At 48.5% G+C, this 21,391-nt stretch overlaps 1 long non-coding RNA gene across 1 annotated transcript; it reads left to right on the top strand.

Annotated features, from left to right (window-relative positions):
• Positions 1-811: 811 nt before the first annotated feature.
• LOC142502327 (uncharacterized) lies at positions 812-14,365 on the top strand. The gene is made up of 3 exons (XR_012803737.1): positions 812-888; positions 13,214-13,440; positions 14,044-14,365. It is a non-coding gene; the product is annotated as an uncharacterized LOC142502327 (long non-coding RNA).
• Positions 14,366-21,391: the final 7,026 nt, after the last annotated feature.

The raw sequence follows: 21,391 nt of genomic DNA on the forward strand, positions 1-21,391 counted from the left end.
GAGAGAGAGGGAGGAGGAGTGAGCTGAGAGATGGATGGAGGGAGGAGTGGGGCTGAGAGATGGATGGAGGGAGGGAGGAGTGGGGCTGAGAGATGGAGGGGGCTGAGAGTTGGACAGGGAGGAGGGGAGGAGGGAGATGGAGGGGGGAAGAAGGGAGCTGAAAGATGGAGGGAGGAGGAGGGGGTCTGACAGAGATGGGGAGAGGAGCAGGGCTGAGCGCACAAAATCTCTTTCTTTCTGGAAGAACGTTGCCCATCCATCAGAGAACATGGTGTTTTAAAAAAACCTGTTATGCTCGCCCAGGCATGCCCTGTATTCCCCATACCTGCCGGAGTCCCCCAGGCAGGTAATGTAACCATGTACCCGTAAGATTTTCCTTATGCCTGTGGGCCCTAAGGGTTTTCTCTCCGTACCAAAATGTGTTCAGCCACCTGAGAAGAACATTGTTTGAATCCCTCCTAACTCTGCCCTTGTTGTCCCCAGAACTTTGTCCCTTTGCCCCCACACTCCTTTTTCATTTCCTTGGTACTTTTATGTCTCTAGCGCTTATTCCCATTATGTGTTATATCATTGTGTCACGTGCTATGTATATAGATGGCGTTATATACATAAAGATATACGTACATACACTCTCTCCCAGTGGGCCTGTCCTGGAACAGGATTGTGTTTATCTCTGCCTTCCGGCTGCCAGCGCTCCTCCTAGCTGTTGCAACAATGTTGCGAACCCTTGTGGGTTTTTTGGCTTCAGCCAGTTGCCTTGGCAACCCCCCTGCTGCTCCCCCACCCCTTGCCAGGTGGTATTGTCCCAGTAAATTTCCCATCAGCCCAGCCCAGCATGCTGTCTCTTAGATCCAGCAGCCATCTTGAGCAGTCATCTCTCCTATCCTGGTATAGTTACTGATTTTTACCTATCCCTATATCCTGCATTTAGCCCACTTCCCTCATAGCTCTCCCTCCCCTCTATTGCTCTCATGTCCCAGTGTTCCCTCAGTACATTTCCCCCCTTTTTATTTGTATGTTGTTGCCCCAATAAACACTTCAGCAACTAAGAACATCCCTTGCTTGATATATGGGATTGAGTTAACCTGCCTGTCCCTATGCATCTATCAGGCTGTGCTTGGGCCAGAAGGCAGTGGATATTCACAGTTGAGTGCAAATAGCCGCACGACTATTCGCACTCAGTAGAAAATAAAATGGAAAAAAATAAACACCCCAGCCAGGAATCGAACCCTGGTCCACTCTGCTAATGGCCTGGAGCATAACCACTGATGCTTTTCTAGTGAATAAAGGCATAGAAACCTATTGACATTACGGTGTTCATAGCCGCACGGCTATTCGCACTCAGTAGGAAATAAAATGGAAAAAATAAAAGACAGAACACTCCCCTATTGACATTATATATATATATATATATATATATATATACCCCCTGCATCTGTAATCAGCGCGGCTTTAGGCTGAGTCCCCAGTCAGCACTGTGACACGCGCCCGGCGGGGGGGGGGGGGGGGGCGGCGCATGCACAGCGCTAGTCCGCGATCTGCGGTCTGAGGGGAGAGAGAAAGTTTGTGACGGGAGGGGGCGTGGCGGTAGGTTTGCGGGGGAGTGGCCATGACGTCCCGCGGCTGGTTCGCCCTCATTGGCTGAACCGCCGGCGGGGGCGTGGCCACGCCTCCGTCACAAATGCCAATCTCAAACTCTCAAAGTCTGAGAGGGAGCGTGGCGTGCTGGCACCCTCATTAGGTGAACCGCTTACGTGACGCGCTTGGAGGCGGCAAATTCAATTTTGCTTGCTCTGCAAGCGTCTCAAGCCCCGATGCTCACCCTGGCCAGACACATAAGGCCTCGGCCAGGGTTCCTGCTAGCGTGCGGAGGCGCGCTGAGGCTCAGGGAAAGCGGGTGCTTTCTCTGACCTTAGACAGCGTGCCGTCCGGGGGTGCGTTGGGGGCGTGTCGGCGGGCGGGCCAGTGACGTCACGGAGCTGGTTCGCCCTCATTCGGCGAACCGCTCACGTGACCGGACCTGCGTGCCGGCAAGCGGGGAAATGTAAAATTTCCCTAAGACCTACGCTTCCGCAAGCGTGCAGAAGCGTAGGCGAGCCCCTACTAAAGCCGCTCTCATTGCGGCTGTAGGGGCTCAGTGCCGAGCGGAAGCGCGCCTCCGCCCGCAAGCACTAAACATGTTGTTTCGCGTGGGACCTGCATCGCGAGACAGGTGCTTCATGGCCGGAGTCAACTGCTCTGACCCCCCCCCCCCCCCATCGGGCCAGCATCAGCCCCACCCCCGCAGCACACTGGTGCGCGCGGCATGAGCAGTGGCGTGATCCCTGCAGCGGGGCTGGCGGCAACTGCTGTGACCAGCCACCGGGCCCCCCGCTGCACCGCCACCCCTCCCCCCGCATGACAGGGCTGTCCCGTCACCCCCCGCAGCCGCTAGACAACCCACGCAGCCGCGGGAAACCCCCGTACTGCCGCCCCCACCCCACCCGCAGCATTGTTCCCCCACCCCCAGTACCGCCGCCACCACCCACAAGCACCCTCACGCCGCGCACCCCCCCCCCCTGCTGGTAAGTTTGATTTTTGGGGGTGTTTAAAATAAATATAAAAAAAATAACCCACGGGGGTTGTCTAGCGGCTGCAGGGGCGTTGACGGGACAGCCCTGTCATGCGGGGGGAGGGGTGGCGGTGCAGAGGGGGGTGTGTTGCGGTGCAGCGGGGGGCCCGGTGGCTGGTCACAGCAGTTGCCGCCAGCCTCGCTGCAGGCATCACGCCACTGCTCACGCCGCGCGCACAAGTGTGCTGCGGGGGTGGGGCTGATGCTGGCCCGATGGGGGGGGGGTCAGAGCAGTTGACACCGGCCATGAAGCACCTGTCTCGCAATGCAGGTCCCACGCGAAACGGGACTCCCTCTGACGCCGGCGTGCCGGAAGCTTAACCCAGACTACTTCCGGCGCTACCACAGGGAGACACCGCGATTTGTTTTGCAGTGATTTCTTATTTTTTTTAATTAACAGGCGCCCGGCGCTCGTGACCCACATGTCCAGGGACGCCAGTACCCTTTCTCCCCCGCTGTTGGCGGCCCTGATTAAGATCAATGGTGTACAGCACATATATCGTAACCCAGTTTATAATTGGTATACATCATTATGCATAAGGCCGCGTCCATGTTTAGTGCTTGTGGGCGGAGGCGCGCTTCCGCTCGGCACTGAGCCCCTACAGCCGCAATGAGAGCGGCTTTAGTAGGGGCTCGCCTACGCTTCTGCGCGCTTGCGGAAGTGTAGGTCTTCGGGAAATTTTACATTTCCCCGCTTGCCGGCGCGCAGGTCCGGTCACGTGAGCGGTTCGCCGAATGAGGGCGAACCAGCTCCGTGACGTCACTGGCCCGCCCGCCGACACGCCCCCGACGCACCCCCGGACGGCGCACTGTCTAAGGCCAGGGAAAGCACCCGCTTTCCCTGAGCCTCAGCGCGCCTCCGCACGCTAGCAGGAACCCTGGCCGAGGCCTTATGTGTCTGGCCAGGGTGAGCATCGGGGCTTGAGACGCTTGCAGAGCAAGCAAAATTGAATTTGCCGCCTCCAAGCGCGTCACGTAAGCGGTTCACCTAATGAGGGCGAACCAGCTCAGTGCCGTTGTGGCCGCGCCCCCAGATGAGCGTGCACCTAGCCACAAATTGCACGGCCGAGCAGGGCGCAGCGCTCGTGTGCCAGCACGCCACGCTCCCTCTCAGGCTTTGAGAGTTTGAGATTGGCATTTGTGACGGAGGCGTGGCCACGCCCCCGCCGGCGGTTCAGCCAATGAGGGCAAACCAGCCGCGGGACGTCATGGCCACGCCCCCGCAAACCTACCGCCACACCCCCTCCCGTCACAAACTTTCTCCCCTCAGACCGCAGATCGCGGACTAGCGCTGTGCATGCGCCGCCCCCCCCCCCGCCGGGCGCGTGTCACAGTGCTGACTGGGGACTCAGCCTAAAGCCGCGCTGATTACAGATGCAGGGGGTATATATATATATATATATATATATATATATATATATATATAGAATGTCAATAGGGGAGTGTTCTGTCTTTTATTTTTTCCATTTTATTTCCTACTGAGTGCGAATAGCCGTGCGGCTATGAACACCGTAATGTCAATAGGCTTCTATGCCTTTATTCACTAGAAAAGCATCAGTGGTTATGCTCCAGGCCATTAGCAGAGTGGACCAGGGTTCGATTCCTGGCTGGGGTGTTTATTTTTTTCCATTTTATTTTCTACTGAGTGCGAATAGCCGTGCGGCTATTTGCACTCAACTGTGAATATCCACTGCCGGGCCGGAACAGTGCCCCCGGTAGGTCCTGCAGCCCCCATGCCGGGATTCGGTTGCAGACATTTATAGTGTATTCCCTTGAGTGTGCAAATGTGCTCAGATGCGAGAGAGGAACTTTAATTCAGCCCCGGTTGTTCCCACGGACTTGCCCTTCACCCCCCACACTTGCCCACTGTGCCAGACTACTGCTCCAGTGCACCTAGTCAGAATTATAAAGTGCGTCTCATACTTGTACTGTGTTATCCCTACTTGTAATGCATTCCGCATACCTGCAACATGTTTCCCCATACCTGTAACATGTTTCCCCATACCTGCAACATGTTTCCCCATACCTGTAACATATTTCTCTATACCTGCAACATGTTTCTCTATACCTGTAACATGTTTCCCCATACCTGCAACATGTTTCTCTATACCTGTAACATGTTTCCCCATACCTGTAACATATTTCTCTATACCTGCAACATGTTTCTCTATACCTGTAACATGTTTCCCCATACCTGCAACATGTTTCTCTATACCTGTAACATGTTTCCCCATACCTGTAACATGTTTCCCCATACCTGCAACATGTTTCCCCATACCTGCAACATGTTTCCCCATACCTGCAACATGTTTCCCCATACCTGTAACATGTTTCCCCATACCTGTAACATGTTTCCCCATACCTGCAACATGTTTCCCCATACCTGCAACATGTTTCCCCATACCTGTAACATGTTACCCCATACCTGTAACATGTTTCCCCATACCTGCAACGTTGGACGTACCGTATACCGTAGGATAGCCCTGTGCCGGAGGTCCTAAACCCACCCCATGCCACTCTGGCTAGTAGGGGCGGGGTTTGATATGCTAAGGAGTTGGTATCTGTGACAGTAGGGGGTAGCCAGGCTATAAAATTAAGGTTTAAGCCGTTTGGTTACCCCTGATCCGTGTGTTGGGTTTATAGAGTGTCAGCTCTTGAGCCCAAGGTTGGTACAAGCATTACCTGTAATTATGCGACTCACCACTAGGGGTCCCTGCTTCAGCGCAGACCAGAAAGGTAAAAGGGGCATAGGGATGTGAGGTGTCCCTGAAACAGTCAAGGGGTCCCTAAGTTAGTGGGGATACCCAGTATCCCAGTATCCCAAGGACCTCTAGACCCAGAACCGGTCTAGAGGTCCTTGACGTACTCCAATCATCTATAAGGTTGTGAGGGGACTTTTAAAAGTCCAGTCCTAAGTTTATTGTATAGAGTGTGGGCAATATGCCTAGTAAGAAATAACGTGCAGCTTCTTATTCTATTTCCTATAACCCACAGGCTTAGGATATTTTGAAGTTGTATATTTTATTGAACTGTGTAAAACATGCTTTGTGCACAGTAAAATGAGGCACACGGAGGAAAAGTATCCCTGTAGTTGAGGGAATCCCTAGGTTAAAGCTGCAGTTCAGTCAATATCCTGCATGTGTTTTTTTTAATAAATTAGTTCTGTAGTAAGAAAAAATACTTTTAGCATTTTCTGTTTTAAAAAAAACAACTTTGAAAGACCAATTTTCTTGTATTCTATTTTAACAGCCATTTGCTAAGGCACTGCCCCTTCATGTCCTGTCACAAGCCCTGGCACACCCCTTTGTCAGCCCTGCCCTCCCTCTAGCACATGTCAGTGCAGGAGTGCTCATGAATATTCATGAGCTTCCACTGACAGACAAGCAGATTATAAACAAATCCCAGCTTTTAATATGTCACCAAATTTCGACCTATCAATACATGGAGAACGAATTGACCTGCAGCTATACAGTTCTTTAGGTAATTAGAGATTGCACACATAAAACTATTGAAGTAAAAAAATAAATGTAAAAAAAAAAAAAAAAAAAAGACTGAACTGCAGCTTTAAGGGGGATACCCCAGTTAGTGCCAAGGTGACCCAGAACCTGTATTGGGTTTGTGGGTTATGGAAGTCCCCTGTAAAGATATAAAAACCTGACCTGTTTAGGGGCGTTTGGGGTTCCCTGTGTCGTAGAAACTCCAGATTTTGGGAGTGTACGTTTTAGGTGGAATATTGGGGCAAAAATGTGTATTCCTTTTCTTTGCAGGAGTTCGGGGGGGCCCAGCTACTGGTGGTTCCCTGATTCTCCCCAGCGTGCAGGCACTATTTGTGGGTACGCGGGTTGAATTACACCGCGGCTTCCCAATGTCCCCCAGACTCCTGGATTTCGAGCCCAAATATCCCCCAGTTATTTCCCTTCTAAATATAAGGTTCCCAAAATATGGTCAGCAGGGAAAGGCGGACAGAGTACCAGGTCCGGAGATCAATGGCAGTCCTTCGGGGTGCCACTTGTTCTGCCAGACCTGGTGGAGCCTGCCCAGTGGGCGGCACTGAGATATCCATAGAGATATAACTGGCACACATTTTACTGTTGCAAAACATAAATCAGCTGCCGGTGCTCACGGAATCTGGGACTGTCCTGCAGGTTGCATAAATGTACACAATAAGGAAGATGATCCAGGCACTCGGATTTGCACTAAGTAATTTATTACAGCTAAGAAACTAACTTTACGACTGCCATGCAGATAAAGACTGTGTGGCAGTCGCAACGTTGGTTTCTTAGCGGTAATAAATTACTTAGTGCAAAGTCCAAGTGCCTGGTGGCTTTCAGATAGCCAGGCAGAGGTGGCAGCTTGTGCATGTCTCTTGCCTATTTTCGATTTCCCGCTAACCCGGCTTTTCTAGTCGGCTTGGCTCTGATTGGTTGCCTGGGAAAGTTCCCACGCGTTGATTGGCTATTCAGTTTTTGTGAATGAAACTGAAAATACTATAAGAATCGAGGAGCCAATCAGATTGGTAGTCTCCAGTAGTAAGAGCGGGCGGGCTTTTCAGAGTTGCTTCTGTGCGAATAGCAGAGCAACCGGCTTCGAATTCAAGCTTGAAAAGCGCCCGCCAGTCTAAGGCCTGATTTTTGCGCATCTCAGAAACGATCGTAGTGGACGTGGCTGGGATTTTATGCCGATTTGAGTTCCAGGAGATTTGGACAAACTCGCGGTCAGGAGGGACCAAGTTCTCAGAAGAGAACGTAGCGGTGGCGTGAGGAACTTTATGCCGTTCTGGGTTTCAGGTGATTCTGGGCTAAGTCCCGGTCAGGGTAAACGTCGCCCATAGAGTTCCCTGCAACCCAGTCCCAAAGTAAGTGTGTCTTTTTGTCTGTATTTTGTGTATCATTGTGTGTGAGCGAATTTATGCCGAATAAATTACAATTTGTTTCATTACCTTGTTTTACTCAATGAATGACGGTAAAAAGGTGTAAATAACCTGGTCTCCCGTGACACGGGCTTCCTGGGGAGAGGACTCTGGGGCCACAGTTGGACTCGATCTTGGGTCTCAAACTCGTTGTGCAACCCTCATGTCCATAGAAAATGGCTGCTGCTGGGTCTGGAGGGGGAAGATTGAGCCACCTGTGCTGAAGCAGGGCTATCTTGAAAACTTGACCTGTTGGCCGCCAACAGATTTCCCGGGGCCCAGAACTAGTTACGTCCGCCCCCCCCTCTGCGGTATTGCGAGCCCCCCCCCCCATTTCACACCTCACGAGCCCCTCTTTCCCACCCTCTTCCATGTATTTCTCTCCCATCTGTCTCTCTCCCTTCCGGCGCGCTGGTGGCAGAGAGGCCCGTCAGCGTGGGACAGAGGGATAGAGTCATGCAGGCTGCTGCTAAGGGAGAGCCTGGGCCAAGCCGCGAGAGGACCGGCAGACGGCCTGGCCAGAGGTCGGGCCCAACTTGCAGTGCCGGCCGGGCCCCTCCCCCCCCCGACTCACCGGGCCCGGGTTGCCAACCCCGGCAGACCCACCCTGTTGGCTGCCCTTGTGACCCTTGAGGACTGGAGTGGGCCACTCCTGCACTAAATGTAATAATGATAAAAGCAAAAATGTTGTTGCTTTTGTTTGTTTGGAAATTAAGTACAAATCCCCTTTCTTAGGGGCCTCTGAATGGAGAAGTGTTTGGCAATGCAGGTGGGCTTTGTCTATGTAGTACCCTGCTAGGAATTTCCCTTTACCCTGCATGTCACCTGGTAGCTGCAGGCAGTGCTGGGGTTAAGCCCTCACAAGGCTCTGACAGTCACCATAATGTTGTTTTAATGTTGCACTTTCTAGGTACATGTTTGGCCTTGTGCTAATTCTAGAAATTGCTAGAAGGGTCGCCTGACCTAGGTAATCCTGTTGCAGCAATTAATCTGCCCAGATACTGGGGCAGAGCATTGGCCACGCCCTGGGTATAAAGGGTAGGTATCCATAATTTTGTATTCAGACCTCCAGATGCCCAGGGAAGACCTGGCCCCAAGGAGGATCCCAATAACACCAGGGAAGACCCGAGACTCCAATTACCATTAGGGAGGTCTCCAGGCTCTCTTAGCCGGGAAAGCAGCATGCAACCCCTTGATTATTTTCAGTATAGGGACAGTATCCCATTGTTAGGAGGCCCTCAGAAAAGTGCAGAGAAGCATCTACCTTGCTGCTGGGGGCAGTGTCATTTTCCGGGTTAAGTAGGGACCTGGGGTGGACTTCTTTGCAATAAGAGAGACGATTGAGCACTATTCTGAATACTGAAAACCTGTCCTGTTTTGTAACAACCAAGCTGCTGATCTCGTAAACACAACTTAAAAGTTCCTGGCGCCCTCTTCTGTACAACACCCTTACACAAGCCGGCACGAATCCACCATCTACCCTGAGATGCAAAAGGTAAATTACTGGGGGTGTGGGGGGGTGTTACATCTATGCAAACTCTTGTTCAACACACAATAACATCAGCTAAAAAGGGGAATGCTGGCCTCGGGGGCAGGAGGGCAATTGTTCCGTGGGGTGGTCTGATTTTAAAGATTGGGACCGGCAGCTCCCAGGAAAAGAGGAAACTGCAGTTACAGATGTAGCCATAGAGGGAGCCTGTGAGCAGCCAGATCTCGCGTGGCTGCTCCTCTTGACTGATCTTCTTGGCAGCCCCCCTGTTGGTTCCTGCAGGCTGGTGTGCATATGTCACTTAAAGCTGCAGTTCAGTCTTTTTTTTCTTTTTTTTTTAAATTAATTTTTTTACTTCAATAGTTTCGTGTGTGCAATCTCTAATTACCTAAAGAACTGTATAGCTACCGATCAATTCGTTCTCCATGTATTGATCTGCAAAATTTGGTGACATAATTAGTGAAGGGATCTGTTTATATTCTGCTTGTCTGTCAGTGGAAGCTCATGAATATTCATGAGCACTCCTGCACTGACATGTGGTAGGGGGAGGGCAGGGCTGACAAAGGGGTGTGCCAGAGCTTGTGACAGGACATGAAGGGGCAGTGCCTTAGCAAATGGCTGTTAAAATAGAATACAAGAAAATTGGTCTTTCAAAGTTGTTTTTTTAAAAACAGAAAATGCTAAAAGTATTTTTTCTTACTACAGAACTGATTTATTAAAAAAACACACATGCAGGATATTGACTGAACTGCAGCTTTAATGTGTGTTGGTCAACTCAGTTTGTGTGTTAGTTTTCATGTGTGTGTCTGAATAAATGCTAATCGCCATGTGTGGGGTTTATGTCTGTTGGATAGTGTATGTCTGTGGTGGTCAGTGTGTGCCTGTGGGTCTTTGCTGATCAGTGTGTGTCTGTGTTGTGGTGGACAGTGTATGCCTGTGGGTCTTTGCTGATCAGTGTATGCCTGTGAGTCTGGGCTGGTCAGTGTGTGCCTGTGACTCTGGGCTGGTCAGTGTGTGCCTGTGACTCTGGGCTGGTCAGTGTGCCTGTGACTCTGGGCTGGTCAGTGTGTGCCTGTGACTGGGCTGGTCAGTGTGTGTCTGTGACTCTGGGCTGGTCAGTGTGTGCCTGTGACTGAGCTGGTCAGTGTGTGCCTGTGACTCTGGGCTGGTCAGTGTGTGCCTGTGACTCTGAGCTGGTCAGTGTGTGCCTGTGACTCTGGGCTGGTCAGTGTGTGCCTGTGACTCTGGGCTGGTCAGTGTGTGCCCGTGACTCTGGGCTGGTCAGTGTGTGCCTGTGACTCTGGGCTGGTCAGTGTGTGTCTGACTGTCTTGGACAGTGCCTGTGACTCTTGGTTGCGCAGTGCGAATATGGGCTTGTCAGTGTGTGTTTTATGGAATACAGGAGGGCCCCGGGTATACGGCGGGTTCCGTTCCAGGGGCCCGCCGTATAGTGAAAATCGCCGGAAAGCGAATCCGGCGATTTTCAGTTTTTGCAAGTGCAAATCGGCATTTTTGCTGTTCTGCGCATGCGCGACCTATGGTATGCGCGTGCAAACTACAGTATGCGCGCGCAAACTACAGTCTGCACATGCACGCCCGTTCTGCGCATGCGCGATTTAAGAGCCAAGATGGTGGCCCCCTTCTCGGTGCCAACGGATCGCCGAAAAACAGGGCGCCGAGAAGCGGGGCCCTGCTGTACATAAGGCTGAGTCCCCGCTGGCGCTGAAAACTCTCATGCTTGGAGAGCGCTCCAAGCATGAGCGCCGGGTTTCCTGCATTTACGCGGGAGGGGCATTGCGGGTAGTTGAGCAGACGGGAAAGTATCATTTTTACCTAAGCGCGGGTGAGCGTGAGTGCACGCAGTCTTAGGTGTGTGTGTGTGTATATTATTATGTGAATGGTTTGCATGTGGTGAATGTATCAGGTGTGCGTGCTCTGTGTTTATGGTGCCTATATATAAAGTTGATATGTGTGGGGGCAGGGCCAGACCGAGACATTATTGCACAGACTAAAAATGTGGCGCCCCTCCCCGACCCTTCTCCACAGGGCGCAGACAGGGGCCCAGCTCTCGGATTCCTTTTTTTGTACAGCGTACAGTGATGAAATCAGGGGGCGCCACCGAGTGGGTTTACGGAAATAGGAGTGTGGCGCTTTGGACTGCTCCTGTCTCATCTTTCATGTGCCCACAAGTGGTATTTGTATTTGGTGTACGGTTATACATTTACAAACTAATAATAATAAAAAAAAAACGTTTCAATGAATGTGTCTGATTTTGGTTAAAAAGAAGCAACAAAACATTTAGAATCCAGATTTAACCAGTTAAACATGTCACTGTAATGAATACACTGACCCTTCAAAGCAACATTCTGCGCTGGTCGCTGGTATTTTTTTTGCATTTCATGTTTTTACTGTAAGAGATGTTCTTACCCCCCCCCCCTCCCTCTCAATGTAATTCTTTGTTGAAGAGATGTGTTTTAAATATTCAGAAGGTTAAAATTAAGCTCTCCCCAGAGCCCAGTGTAGTCTAAGGCCGCGCTTATAGTGCCGGCGACGCAACGTTACCCGAAAACAAATGCATTGCCGCCGCCGCGTGCGCTTATAGTAAGCGCAACGGAGCGCCGTCGCGAAAACTGGTGGCCGGCAAAATTAGATTTTTCAAGGGCTGTCGCCTCATGTGACAGCCCTTGAACCAATCAAATTTCAGGAAACCCGCGCCGCCGCTGCCGCCGGGCGAAATATAACTTTCGCCTGTGGCGACGGGTGACGTCACCCGTCGTGTCGCTGTCGCCATCGACGGCACTATATGCGCAGCCTTAAGCTTACCATGGTAACCTCAGAAGCCAACGATAAGAATCATTATCACTAAAATACCATTAAGAGCAGGACGCAATCAGAGGGCGAGATATGAACATTATAGGAGTTAACCTCATCTGGGCTTCTGGTGGGACTGCTTATTTAAGGGAATATTCACTGATAGTGAAGCAATGCGAAGCCCCTTGGTCTTTCTGAGGGCTGAACTAATAAGTGCAGCGTTTCTTTATTTTACTGTGTTGTGTGTGCCCATTTTTGGGTACAATCTATTCATCTGTGAGTTACAAGCAGCTGTACTTTAACTGGAGTTACTAAATAACATCTGCAGTTACTGAGTAATGTGCCAGCAGCAAACTTGTGTTTGTTTTGCGTTAGCAGGATTACATTTCACAATCCTTGTTTGGGTGACGTGATACTGTTCTGAGTTGGTTTTAAAGGAGCAATTCATGTTCTTTTTTTTTTTTTTTGTGATTAGTATTTTTTTTAACATAGAATTGAAGCACAAGGTCTCCGGAACTGAACCTCATTATTTTCAGCTCTGGGGGCCCACTGCTTCCTGAGATACAGACATCCAAAGAGGGTGCCGGTATCTCGCCACAGTTTAACGTCCCTGCGTCACGCGGACCAATAGGAAGCCGGACCTGATGACGTCACAGCTTCTTATTGGACCGCCGGGCGTGGGAGCTTTGAAACGCCACCATTACGTGCTAACCGAGCAGAGTGGCTATTGGTACCCCCTACGTAGTTAAGTATCTCTGGAAGCAGGGGGTCCCCGTAGCTGAAATGAATGGGGTTCAGCTCCAGAGAACCCTTTATTTGCATTGCCTCTTTAATAAGTGTTAACCAAGTCAATATTTCCTACAAACCAGGCAAAATAAAGACATTTTGGGGAAGTTGCCTAAGTGATCACAGGCACCCAAAAAAGGGGTCGTATAGTATTGCCACATGACCGCCCTTCGACATCACCGAATCCTCCACTTCCCTTACTCTGCCTTCTCTGTCTCCTGTAGAAAATGAGTAGAAAGCCATTATGTGCAGTAGCCACTATATTATGGGGCATCCAAGGGGTTAAACCGGGTATCCTGGTCTCCATCTGCAAAACTCTGACAATACAGGTGAAAAGATACAATTCATATTTCTTTGGATATATTAATCATAAAGACATAGCAAATAAACCTGCTCATCCATGGCAAATATGCTCCTTAAATAGATGCCACACTATTGGGCTCATTTGCTAAATTATAGTAGCCATTAGCAATCGTACAAGGTCATATGAACGTGGACGGTGATGGTAGCTAATGGCACAATTTTATGCACGAATAAGAGGCTGTTTATTTAAATATCTCGGCTGTAAAACTGATGCATAATAAAAATCCCATTAATATTGTTTCAGTGCCTGGGGCCTGGGGCCTGGCAGCAGCGGAGTACCCCGGGCCGTACCTCTGCATGTCCACGTCATGTTATCACTCCTGGAGCCATCGTGTGACATGGCCGGTCCCAGATACAGGAAACCAAAGTGGGAGCCTTACTGTACTTCCGTTTCGATCGGGCTAGCTGCCCCGTTGGAGAGGTGAGGCCCATCACCCCCTCGAAAACAAGCATTCGCCCGTGATACACCAGGTACGTCATAGGGCACGGAAAATACAAGCTAGTTTATGTATGTCTGGAGCTGGCTTTATTTACACCAGCATTGACCCAGTTATGCAGTCAGGGGACTCTTGAGGGCAAGTTTTTCACATGGGAAACATAATATAGGGCCCCAAATCACAGCCTATAGGCAGCACCGGTTTAACCCCCAGGCAAACTACGTGGTGTTCTAGAGCAGCAGAGGGGGGACAGCTGGGGATACTGTCCCGGCCCAGTCAGTCAGGGGACCCGGACATATGCCAGATCCGCAGAGTTGTGCCTCTCAGAGGAGCCTGCTGGAGACCGATGGAATTGACAGGCACCTCCATAGACACCCTCTGTTAGGCACTTCTGTGGGCCCCTCTGTGGTGTGAGCCTCCTCTAGCAGGCCCCCTCTATCCTCCAAGGCTGCAGGTAAGCACACTCTGCTCCCCCTCCCTCCCTCTGTGGTGTGAGCCTCCCATGCACCGCCCCCATGCCCTGCCTCCTTCCCCCTCCCAGGCACATAACTACCCCCCAGTACACCAAGAATGTACAATCAGTATCATAATCTCTCTTTTTTTTTTTTTTTAACTTATTCTTTATTTAAATATTTAGATACACGAAGGGAAGGGATACAGAAGAGAGAAGTGGGAGAGGGAGAGTGGTGCCACAAATTTAACACCATAGTCAAAAAGGAGAAGCATATATATATAACAACGCCAGACAACCACAACTCCATACAATAGCCAGAATAACCAACTCTCGGAGAGAAAAAAATACAGCCCTCGGTTCACAGTATCACAAAAGAAAAAAATTCACTTATTCCCCCCAGGGTGCCAGGGCTCCCAAACTTTCAGACATTCTCCAGAGTTATCACTTACAAAAGCTGTTAATCTTTCCATGGATTGCTCTTTGGTTATTCTCGAGATAATCTCTCCTAACGGGGGGGGGGGGGCTTTTCATATTCTCCTTTTTAATGTAAAATAAATCTGTCATTATAAATGCTGAGTTTTTATTCATTCTAATGCACAGTATTCATTTTCAAAAGTTAAGGTGGGGGGAGTGGGGTGGCTCAAGGCTGAAGGTCCACATAGGGCTCCTAACAGCCTTGCACCGGCCCTGCTTACAGGGGACCATATGATTTGCCAAATTTGGCTGTTTTATTTCGCGTGAAATTGTTACAAAATTGACTCATGTTTATAAAATTGAACTTCAATGTACATCTCTAGTGACGTGAGGCTCTGAATATATATATATATTGATACATGGAGGATTATATATATATATATATATATGGCACATAAATTAAACGGAAATAGCCGTGAGTCCAGTTATGATAGAGGTACATAGAAATATATAGAATACAGAATGATATGCAGAGCCTCTATTAACCATATGTTCTGCTATAAATAATATGCAGAGCCTCTCAACTTCTAGGTGCTGTGTTCATTTAGTTGTTGGACAGAATAGATTTTGATTATTTCGGGGGTAAAAAAATAATAAAAAATCGGCACCAAATGTATCAAATAATTTTTTATCTATTGAAACCAATGTGATTTCTTTGGTACATCTGGTGCAGTATTTTTGCCCAGGTTTTGCAGTGGAGAGATTTTTCTATATAACTTCAATAAGAACGAGGCATTCACGTGCACCCTGGGGTGCTTCCGCACGCTCTGACGGTGGGCCAGTTATCTGGTGACTCTACCCCTTTAAGAGAGAGGGGAAAAAAATGTAGTATCACTTTAACTGTGAAGGCAGCTGCCATTGGTTCGGTGCCATATTGCGTCACGGATAGGGCTGGGGATGCATTTTTTGGGGCACTGGAGAAAGCAATAAGTGAATCGGTTAATAAGGGTTTGCCATTTACTATAGGGGTGAAGCTGCCCTAGATCTGCAGAGCACAGCGCAGCTATGCACAAGCTGATACCTGCACAGGGCAGAACAGCCCTCTGACATGCCTGTGGGGGGAAGGGAAATGTGCATGAGAGGGGGGAGGTCATTCCAAAGGACAGCTTGCAAGCTCTCACAGCCCACCTACAGCCGGCAGATCTTAGGTGAGTATCTTACTACATTGCCTGTCATCTTAGCACGTGTTCTCACGGGCCACAATGCAGCCCCATCATAATGCTGCTGAGATATGTAGTGCTTAGCAAAGCAGTGTTTCGTGGTCCGTCTCATAGTGGCTATAACACATTACTATTCATGGGTTAGCCATGTGCGCTGCGGACGGCTCTGTGCGAACATGCGGCGAGCCCATTAAATGAATATCCCACATGTTGTATAGCATGAAACGAGGGAACAATATTCATTTGCCAGAATGCATCGTCTTTGCGTCATACACGAAACATACGAGCGGACAAGGAATGGAGGCTGTGCGTGACCTTGGGCCGATAACGTTATTTCCTTGTGCTTCAGGCACTGAGTGTAAGCTTGTCAGACAAGGTATTCTTGTGCCTGCGTATGTTTAGCGTTGTTTTTACAAACCGTACTATATACGACAGAAGCATTTTAATAACCACGTGTAGTCTGTGCTCGTAATCCAATCCCATGTACCATGGCTGTATCTTGTGTATGTATACATGTATAATGTATAATATATCATATAATGTAGTCTATATATGTACGTGAACATATGTATAACAGATGTGTGTGTGTATGTGTATATATATATATATATATTTCATACCTCCGTTGTGCTATAGACTATACTAACGCCTTGTAAATGAATGTTAATAATGATCTACATGTATATACATGTGAAATATATATACATATACATCTTCACACTCCTGCGATGCTGTGGAATACTCTAAAGCTTTATAAATTATTCTAATAATCTACAATGTATATAAATATTGTACATATACAACATAGCCATAATGCTCCTGGTTATTGCTTGGTAGAAGACTGACATCCTTGATTGTGTTACATAGCGTGCCGTGTAGTTGTGTCCATGTATAACATGAAGCAGCACAGTGACTGTGCTTCCACAGGCATTCATTATTCCCATGTCATTTGCAGGCCTAGTCTGTAGCTGCATCAGAGCTGCTTGGTGCACGCGTGGCAGGGCGAGAGGCAACCTAACCCAGCGAGGGCCCACCCCACCTTGCTTATTGGCTGGGAGTCTGGATTTTAACGGATGCAGCCTCTGCCACTGGCTGAACGGGCTGTCCATCACAGCAACATCTTTCTTCTTTGCAGAACCAATGGCTGAGTCATAGCAGGGAGCGTGAGCGCTTTTAACCCCTTAGCTGTTTGTAATGTGACTATGAAGAACTCATTAGTCAAATAGGAGAAGTAGCAGATCTGCTTGAATCCAGTGATCATGGAGAATAGCAACACATTTCATTTTTCACAAGATACAAATATGTAACGTTAAATTAGCCTTTATTAGTTCCACGTACATCATGGGCACTAGTACCCCAGAGGCCCTGTAGACATACATGGCGGTAAGTGGCGGATTTCCCATTATGACCAGGCCTAGGGCGGCCAATTTTCCGTTTTTTGTTCTCTTTTTTCCCCCATATACAGAGGCTCCACTCCCTTCCCCCCTGATTGCAGGGGAGAGACTGGGCCTTTGGAAAGGTCTCTTGCCTTCTCCTTCGTGCCGCCCTCGCCCTTCTGTAGCATCGCTGCGTCAAATGATGCTGTAACGTCACATGGTGTTGCGTTGTCATGGAAATGTGTTGTCACAGCGGCATTTGACGCTGCAGGCGGCCCAGGTGGCAAAAGGTAAGTATCCATGGGCCCAATCGAAACAGAATTTGTGCTCCTTGCACTATATTTTCTGTCCCCGAGCGATCACCTGCCTGCCAATGCTGTAGTGCACGTGGCAATCTGGTGCTGCCGTACCTCCGGCACTATATAGGGTAAGGGCGATCATCATTCTAGAGGAAGTTAATTTGAGAAATAAATTGGTAGTATGATACCTTTTTTATTGCATCAATAAAAGTTGTACAAGCTTTGTAACCGCACAGGGCCCTTTTTCAGGTCGGGAAGTAGTACAGCAAGTCAGAGATTTATATACAATTTATAGCATGATGAGTTACAGTGGGAATGGCGAAAGGATATGCAATATATTATAGGGGCATATGTTGTTTGTAGTTGTTTGAGGAAATTGTCAAAGGAAGGATATGTGACTACTGCTATTATTTATAATGTAATTAAGCTGCAGGGTCAGACGGAGAAGATAATGATACTGATTGTTACTGGCTATATGAGACCTGCCCATTTAACCCAGAGTTGCGCAAACTTTCCTTGTTGCCCAACCCCCCCTCCCCCCCCCCCCCGCCTGCTCTCCTCCATTTTTCGTGCCCCACCTTACCTCGGTGCGGCATCAAATGACGCCACGTTACCATGGCAACCTTGACGCCGCGTCGCCATGGTCACGCGTCCTGAAGCCGGCTGAACCTCGGTAAGTAGAGGGCTGCAGAGGCTTAGCACAGGCCCCCCGCATTTAATTTAAATGCCTTGGGGAAGAGCGTGGGACCTCTGCAACCACCCACGCCCCCCCCCCCCCCACCCAAAAAAAATCTCGCACCCCCCAGTTTGCGCTCCCGATTTAACCTATTCTATTTAATCTAGGATTAGAAGAACACCCGTCAGAGATGTCGATAGCCAGAAATGGGACGTTCTTCATGCGGAGACCGCCCAGCCGTCTGGCTGAGGTAGTAGTTTGTGTAGTTAGGGGGCAGTGGTGTTTGCCCATGGAGATAACTATACAAACTACTGCCTTGCCAGCTCTGGGCAGAATCATCATCGGCATCCGATACGTCAGCTCAAGCTGGTGGAGGCAGGTAAACTACGTGAGCAGCAGAGAGCACAGCAAAGTGATTCAGCTAACCATTCATACGGCTTTCATCCACGTGTGTGTGTGTGTGTGTGTGTGTGACTGTGTGTGTGTGTGTGTGTGTGTGCTTATATGTATAGATTTGTTAAATGTTGTGCAAATAAAAATCGCACCTGTGAGCGCATTCATGCCTGAGACAGGTCCGCAACGTCTGCTTTTCACCATTAGCTCCTAGCATAAAGTGCTTTCACTGCAGACAGGGATTCTGGGTAATGACATGCAAATGAGTACACAGTGCCACCTTCTACTTCATGTCCATTTTAACATGGATTCCTATAAGCTTATGGATGCTCTATTACACAGCTTTTCAGCACAGCCTGGGTTAAAGAAGTGCAGAACCAGTAAACCTATTTGCAGACGGCTTTTTTTCGACCTTTTTGAGTCTTACCAGTGTGAGGCTGGTTATATTGGCTTTGCAATTTGAAGCTGGGGTGATTTTCAGCCACACATTAAATACGTTACGGTGGGTAAAAAAGTGGCAAAAACCCTCCACCATTATTTGTTGTGATAACATTTAATAGACAGTTCATCATAGATGTAATAGCATGTACGGGGCTTTGCACACCGCACAGGTCTGTTCTTTATGCATTGTCATCTTTTACGGTCTGTATGTAATTTCATCAATGATGAGCCCTCGGCTAGCTTACAATACCTACAATCAATCCACACTTCTCCAGGACTACTAGAATGTTACACGTTATGTTTAATGTATAATATGGTATCTGTGGCTCAGTGAGTAAATTCACTTACTTTGAAGAACAATTACATTGCGTGTGCAGGAGAGCTTGGTTCAACTCCTGGTGTCAGCTCCTTGTGACCTATCACGATCTCCCATCCGTGCCTGCAAAAATTCTATGTACAGTGCTGCGTACACTGTCCTCGCTATGCAAGATGTATATGTGGGCGTGTCCTTTTTTTTATTTTTATCATCTACCGCCGCCTAGTGGTTGTAATGGGGAGTACTAAACATACTATGAATAAACAGAGATGGAATTACATACAATTTATATCTACATCCTTTTGGATAATTTGCAGATATAATAGATACAGTATACAATGGTAGAAAGGACACAGACCAATCGGATTTTCGGGAGTTCTAACAATTAACACGTTTCATTCTACAGTGATACCGGGTAAAATGTGGCATACAATATGGAGTTAAGCAGAATTACAAAAGCCTTGCCTTTGGTTACAGAGAAATTCATGCATGCTTCAGTTTACCTTAAACCAAAAGAATAATACTTTTGCATGGTCTTTGTAACCTGCTTCACTTTTTTCTTTCACATAGTTCTCTACAGCCCCACTGGCTCCCTTATAACACTCCTTTCAGTCTCAACTCTGCTTATGAAATGCTCATATACACTGCACCATCTCTCCTCTGTTCTCATCATGAACTCTTCTCCTTTCTACATTCATTACATCCACTGCCCCCTCCCTTTACAGCATAATGCAGAGACCCCCTAAAATTCCCAATCTCGCCTCCTTTCTCTATCCCTACTTCTGCTACTTGCTGCTGGAGATATTTATCATAACCCTGGCCACTTCCATATTCCTACTTGTCCTTGCTTATCTCCTATCTCTGCTACCAACTGTAACCTTCATAACCTCATATTCCGCCCCCTTTTTCCACGCGCCCTCTGGAATGCCCGCTCCCTTTCTATCAAGGTCCTAACTGTGCAGGACTTTTTCTCACTCCCTAAATCTCCTTGCTCTGACTAAAACTTGGCTCTCTGATTCTGCTGCAGAGATTGCACTCTTCCTTCTCTCCTACTCCTCATTGGCACAGTCATGGTATTTGGGTTTTTGCACAGTTCACTGTTGAAACAGCATTGACCAAAGTAGCAAATGCATCCCACATAGGTAAATCCCAAGGAATTAACTCCATTCTTATTCTACTTGACCTGTCTGCAGCCTTCAACACGGACAACCATCTCTTGGAGGACAAAGTCCTCTCCTGGCTTTCTTCCTACCTTTCTCATTGTTCCTCCTCTCCCTCAGTTTCCTATTCTGCCTCGGTTCATTTATGTTTGTGTATCTCAAGGCTCAGTTCTTTGATCTTTACTATTTTCTCTCTACATACTTTTCCTTGGTTACCTTATTTTGGCTTCAATTATCACCTGTAGGCAAATGACACACAACTGTATCTATCTGCACCGCACCTCGCCTCTGCAGTACAGTTCCAGGTCTGCAACTGTCTCGCTGCAATCTAATCCTGGATGGCAGCAAGACACCATAAACACAATATGTCAAAAACAGAGCTGGTCTAAGTCCAGGCCCATTCTGCTCTTTTCCAACACCATCGGCAACACTACAATCCACCCAGTTTCTAAAGCCTGTTTTACTATTAACATGTTAATGCATGCCCTTGTTCTCTACCGTCTGGACTACTGCAACCTTCTCATTACTGACCTCCCATCTTTCTACCCATCAACCCATTCAAAATGCCAATCTGAGGCTAACCTCCCTCTCCTCTTAATCAGTCTCTGCTTCTCTCCTCCTGAAAACTGATGGCTCCCTATTAAACTCTGCATTCACCACAAAATTCTTCTCTTTCGAGGCTCTCCACCCCCCAATAGCTCTACTTTTATATCTTGCTATCTACACTCTGCTCAGTCCTGTCTTCTCTATCCTGTGTTGCTATATCTCTTTCATGCCTACAACTCTTCTCACATGCTGCACCCTACCTCTGGAACTCTATCCCACTCAACAACCACCAAGCACCCTATGAAGTATACAATTCTAACCCAGGGGTGCTCATCTTCAGTTTTCAAGCCCCCCCACCCCCCCAACAGGTCAGGTTTTAAGGATATCGCAGCTTCAGCACAGGTGACTCATGCAGAGCCTCAGTCTTCGATTAAGCCCCTGATTGAACCACCTGTGCTGAAGCAGGGATTATTTGAGCCACCTGTGCTGAAGCTAGGATATCCTGAAAAATGTACCTGTTGAGGGGGGGTGGGGGGGCGCGCTTGAGGACTAGTGTTAAGCATCCATGCTCTAACGAATACACTCTAATTTATTCCTACAGTTTCTATTAGTCTCCCCTAGTCTTGTTCTCTATGTTACCCGAATCTTCAAGGAGCACACCCTACAATAACTGGGTTCCTCCATTTGTTA

This window comes from Ascaphus truei, chromosome 9, assembly GCF_040206685.1.
Source record: "Ascaphus truei isolate aAscTru1 chromosome 9, aAscTru1.hap1, whole genome shotgun sequence".
NCBI lineage: Eukaryota > Metazoa > Chordata > Amphibia > Anura > Ascaphidae > Ascaphus > Ascaphus truei.